This window comes from Eleginops maclovinus, chromosome 5 (assembly GCF_036324505.1).
Source record: "Eleginops maclovinus isolate JMC-PN-2008 ecotype Puerto Natales chromosome 5, JC_Emac_rtc_rv5, whole genome shotgun sequence".
NCBI classification, from domain to species: Eukaryota; Metazoa; Chordata; class Actinopteri; order Perciformes; family Eleginopidae; genus Eleginops; species Eleginops maclovinus.
Window position 1 is genome coordinate 26,039,673 of NC_086353.1, and position 6,056 is coordinate 26,045,728.

General features: G+C 38.5%; 1 long non-coding RNA gene across 1 annotated transcript; it reads right to left on the minus strand.

Annotated features, from left to right (window-relative positions):
• Positions 1-4,367: 4,367 nt before the first annotated feature.
• LOC134864437 (uncharacterized) lies at positions 4,368-5,629 on the minus strand. Its single transcript, XR_010165838.1, has 3 exons — positions 5,504-5,629; positions 4,977-5,069; positions 4,368-4,465 (listed from the first exon to the last, which is right to left on the minus strand). It is a non-coding gene; the product is annotated as an uncharacterized LOC134864437 (long non-coding RNA).
• Positions 5,630-6,056: the final 427 nt, after the last annotated feature.

The window sequence follows — 6,056 nt, forward strand, 5'->3', positions numbered from 1 at the left end:
TCCTCCGCATCTTCAGGCACACCTCCCCTCTATCCAAGTATTTACAGACACATGGGATGAATATTTTGTCAGCTCAGCGTTTGGTTGAGGGGACAGAGGAAAGCCTCAAAACATTTGCCAGGGACTTTGAGGGAGTTAAAGGAGCAGCTGATGTGTTTGTGAGTTGGGCCAACCAGAAACTGGAAGAGGCAGACAGTGAACTTGTTGTGGAGAGTTCTCTCCCAGAAAAACGACTCAGAAAAAAGAAAAGAATGCCAGGAGAGCTCCAGGAAGATGACCCACCAGTCTCACCTTATACTGCATTTGAGGTCAAGGTCCATAATGTTATTCTGGACACAGTTGCTGGCAGTATCAACAGGAGGTTTGCAGCCAATGCAACACTTGCCTCAGATTTTGCTTGCCTTGACCCAAACAACTTTGCTGAGTTGAGGGAAAACGGAATCCCCAGTACAGCACTGCAAGAGTTAAGCAAGTGTGTATTGAGGTTTGATGACAGAGCGACTGTCAGCAGGTTGCATGACGAGCTGTATAGCCTGGCATCCCAGTGGGAGAGACTGAAAAAGTCTCCTCTGGAGGATTATGTGGTCAGGACAGGAAGAGAGGTCACACAGACTGATGAGGAGGGTAGTGGAATTTCATACATGGAGCCAGAATTTGAGCTGGAGAGCAGGACATGCTCTTCTTGCAAAAACTGTGCTATCTGCGTTTACTTGATCCTCACACAATATAACCTCCTCACAGATGCTTACCATGTAATCGGGTTGGCTTATAAGTTTCTCTTGACTCTTTCAACCACCCAGGTTGCATGCGAGCGGAGCTTCTCTGCCTTAAAATGTGTGAAAACCAGGCTACGAAGCTCACTGTCGCAGGAACTCCTTGATGCATTTATGCTCATGTGTGTTGAAAAGGACATTTTGATGTCCATTGACAATGACACTGTCATTAACGAATTCGCAAAGACAAGCACTTTGCCGAGGAAACTGTTGCTGTTTTAATCTTAAATACAGTATGTGCAGTTTGATTTTTGAAATAACTTTTCTTCTTTATCATTATCTTTATTTTATTTGAATTTGAATTATATATTGTTAAAGTGACGCAAAGTATTATATACCTTTGTTTAAAACAAATAAAAAGCATTGAGAGATAATTGTTTTTTGTTTGTTTTATCTTTTCATGGACTCAAATTCCTCCTCCATATCAGAGTGGCCTGAATTTGAATTAAATTCCCGGACTGAGAAAATGGCCCACCCCGGCCCTGCTTCGTAACACCGTAGGTGCTCCAAATACCAGGCTGAGAAATATTCAAGAAGAAAGAATAGCTTGTTGCATACAAGCAACACATGCACAATCTTCCAAAAATCAGGAAGTCCACTTGTACTTCCCACTGACACAAACATTCCCCTGGTATATCTAGTTCCATGTATGTAAGCAGTTGTGGCCAGAGATACACTGTTCAGAGTTCCACATTTGTTCTCAATAATTTGCTTAATGGTAGAGTCCAGAATGTCCAGAGAAACATTTGCTACTCCTTGTACTTCCACTGTTGGTTTAAACAAGCAGGGCATTTCCAGGTTGTATGCCATCATAAGCTCATGTCTGAGAGAAAGAGTTAATAGAATGTTTTTGAAGTTTTTGACGTCATGAACCACTTTCTTGAAATAGCTATGTTTCGCTTCAAACCGTAGCGTCCAAACATCTACAAGTGGTCCAAAGCAGCGGATTAAATGAGTGTAGTGTTCAAGGAAATGGTGTTTGGGTTTCAGTCTCAAGTCTGGAAACACATTTCGCAATAGTTTCCTGTGTTCACTTATTTTGGCATCAAGGTAACACAAGCTTTCCTCTGAAAAGGAGGATGATGCCAAAAGTTCCACAATGTCTTTAAGCTCCAGAATAACAGACCATGCATCATCATTTTCTGGAACGACATCACCTATGAATAAAGGCAACAACCTCAAAAGAGTCCAATTCTCATGGCCGTTGCCTCCAATAGTTTCTCTCAAAAGCACTTTCTCTGAAAATTTCTGTGGACGGTTAGTTCTGTCTGAAAATTTATACGGGAAACGCTGTACAACATTATTCAAATAATCCAATGTAAAGTATTTCTGTCTAATTAGTTTTTTTAAACACAAACACAGCTCGAGAGGAACAATACCTTCTAGAAGGTCATGCAAAAAGTCAGGGGGAAACCCTGTTATACAATGAAAGTAAGATAATTTGTTTAATACACAGTCTCTTTTCACTCCATCAACGTTTGTCAAGTGTTCATTCTCCCTCAGCCTGGAAACTTTCTCATTGAAGGATTCTTTGGTTCTCAATAAGAATGATGACCTTTGCACAGAACAACTCTGCAAGTCACTACGGCTGACTAAACAAAAACGACAAAACTTGTCAACAATAAATGACTCCTGAAAACCACTAAGTGAATGTGCTCCCAAATTATCAGATGACACATACAGCACTGTACCCCTAATACTGGTTCCCAATCTGCTAATGAAAATCCCTTGATTTTCAAAAAGTTTGATATCTCTTAAAAGTGGTTCAAGAATCCTCTCGTATCCAAATGTCTTAACATCAACACTTCTACATAACAGAGCAAGGTATATGCTAGACAATGATGATCTGTACCTAGCAGGTAAATTTGCAATCACCCAGTATACTGCACACAATTTATGCTTTTTTCTTGAAGTGCCTAAAGGGTTACAGACTTCAAAGTCATCAATATACAGACCTAAAGAAATACTTTTATCCTCCCCAGACAGAAGTGGGTTCTCTTTCGAATATGATCCATCAAATACGGTCCTGTAATGGCCAGTTTGGGAGTCTGTACTCGTGTCTTCCAAAATCTTGTCAATAACATCCCCTCTACTTAACAATTTTTGCAATGTTTTTAGAATTGGGACATAAACAAACGTTTTCTTTAATGGCAAATCCAAAACATATTCAACTGGCTCTATCACACCAAATTTTTCTTTGAAATAAGACAATCTTTTATAATCTGATCCCAAACACCCACTCTGGGAAATAGGGCCAAGTGGACTGAGGCTGTGTAAGGCATCTGTTACTAAAGTTATAGTATTTTCATCAATATTACAACTGTGCTGCTTTAGGACATCCTTTACTGTATACTCAGTTAGTTCGCCAATCAAAACACCGATGTCATAAATTTCACTGACTATTTCATTTGTGGCTACTTTGGAAACATGCAGAACTGCTTGCATTCGCAGAAGTAATGATGCTAGCCTTTCCTGAATTTTTTGAGTGATGTCAAGGTGTTCTGGTTGAATATCTGAATTATCAAGTAACACATGAAAATCATTGTCATCAACATCTGAATGCGTTTCAGCTGTTTCACATTCTGTTAATTCCTCAATTTCACAACCTTGGACAGTAATTTCGGGTTTTAAGTCTTTTAAAGTAGAATGTTGGTGACAACGAGACTTGTGTGATGTAAAACTAGAATAAACTGTTGATTTGAAAAGACAATGGTTAAAAGGACAGATAACAGTTTCCCTATTCCTCAGATGTTTCCCAAGGTGAGCAATATATTTTTTTAGGCTCACTGATTCTTTCAAGTCACACAACAAGCATTTAACTTTAAATTCAACAAGCCCACTACTCTGCCCAATGAGCCCATGCTCTTTCAAGTGGACCTGCAGAGATTTTTTAGATCTGAAATACTGTGCACAGTCATTGTATATGCAGGGTAAAGGACAATTTCTTCCATAATGTCTGTGACTACTTTGATAATGTTGAATGATTCTCTGACGATTTCCACAAAAAAAAGTACACAACTTACAAGTCCACTTCATTCAACATACAAAATAAATACACAAATAACAGAGCACAAAATGGCTACAATTGTCATCAGGTAGACCCTAAAAGATGAAAAGAATAAACTCAGTAATAAATATAATTACAATTGTTCAGATAAACTCATCAATATCATATTTCTTTCACCACATTTTCTTTCTATAAACAATATTTTTCTACACCTTCATATTACTTGTTTTCAGGCACCCTTTCCATAACTCATGGGATACCCTCACCTTCCTTAACCCATCCAGTACAGACACCACTAGCATCATCAGTATAATTAAGCAATATAGCGCTTGTGTTCGTGAGACAGTCGGTGGACATCCTTCTCACGAACACGAGCGCTATATTGCTTAATTATACTGATTCTAAATATTATTCACAAATATCATTTCTTAATTATACTGATTTATTCTAAATATCATTCACAAAATTTAATTTGGTGGTAGCATATCTGAGCATTTATTAACTGAAACTAGAAAGCTGAGAGGTTACAACTAAAAACGATAACTCATATTAATTAATGACGCGGTTTAAAGTCTGCTAGTCGGAGTCTTACCTTGGGTTGTCTGCACGTCCAGGAGAAGTGGGGCTAGGACAGTTTGAGTGTGGCAATGTAACTTAGTACGGTTGTGGACAGTCAGCAACAAATCTATATCAGAAATAAAGATGCAATAGTGCTACATGATGGAGCTTCTTTAAACAACTGTAAAACTGTTCAGCCACAGCTGTTAGACAAGTTAGCTAATATACGATAGCATATGTGCAGGCTTCACACGTGCATATTAGCTAACATACGTTAACCAAGGCTGTGGTTCGGCCGCAGCCACGAGCCACGTGGCGCAGAGAACCACAAGCGTGAGGATTTTCACAGACATTCTCACGAACACGAGCGCTAAATTGCTTTTATACAGCAGTTGAACTTGACATTATATTGTGTTTGAAGCCATTAAATTGTGTTCTCATGGAAATAATTATTCTAAATATCATTCACAAATTGTAATTTGGTGGTAAAATAACTGAGCATTTATTAACTGAAACTAGAAAGCTGAGCGGTTACAACTAAAAACCATAACTAATCTTAGAAAGCTGAGAGGTTACAACTAAAAACGATAACTAATTTTAATTATACCCGGTTTAAAGTCTGCTAGTCGGAGTCTTACCTTGGGTGGTCTGCAAGTTCAGGAGAAGTGGTGCTAGGACAGTTCGAGTGTGGCAATGTAACCTAGGACGGTTGTGGACAGTCAGCGACAAATCTATATCAGAAATAAAGATGCAAGTGTTACATTATGGAGTTTCTTAAAACAACTGTAAAACTGTTCAGCCACCGCTGTTAGCCTATTTTAGACAAGTTAGCCAATATACATTAGCATATGTGCACGTTACACACGTGTAGCCTGCACATATGCTAACATTATAGCTAATATGTTGAAACATGTGTCTAACAGCACGAGGCGCAAAACCCACGGCAATTTTGCAGGTTCTTAACTGAATTAGTCTAAAAATTATCAAAATAAACACACAAAATGTCACGAGAAGAAATGTTTTAACACTTACATTCCTTAGTTAGGAGGAAAAACAGCACAGCACATCTTAATTCAAGCGTTTATATTACTTGTTAGCTAACCACCATCAAACGCCATTAACTCGACAGAAAACTTGACATAAAAAAAAACAAACGCAAACTCACCATGAACGTCTTCGTTCGTCGTTCCCTTGCTCGAGTTTCCAAAATTACTTTCCAAATTACTTTCCAAAATGTACGTGATTCAGAAAAAGATTTCACAACTTTCTCAGCTCCCATGAAGTAGTAGCCTTGCAGTGGCATTCGAAAGTGAGGGAGAGGAGATGGGAGGGACAGATAAGAGCGTAAAACGTCGATGACGTAATCAATCCGTTGGTCGAGCTGCATGACCTCCAAAGTCATGTTGACGTACATTACTAATTCAGGTGAGCATGTAATTGCAAATTGGCATTTGAGACGTTTTTTAACTAGACATTTCATGTCATCTCAATTACTTCAACAATCCTTTGTCAAAATGACAAAGAATAATATGCTGAAACAACAAACAGGCAAAATCTCTTTTTACAGTGTAAGATCCCTCTTTATGACGTTCACAAATTAGGAACACAAGAGCACATATGTCAAGCAGCACTGAGAATATACATAAAATAGAGCATGCAACTTGCAAATGCAAGTACAAAACAAGATAAATAAATCAAATAACATGACGCCATGGGTT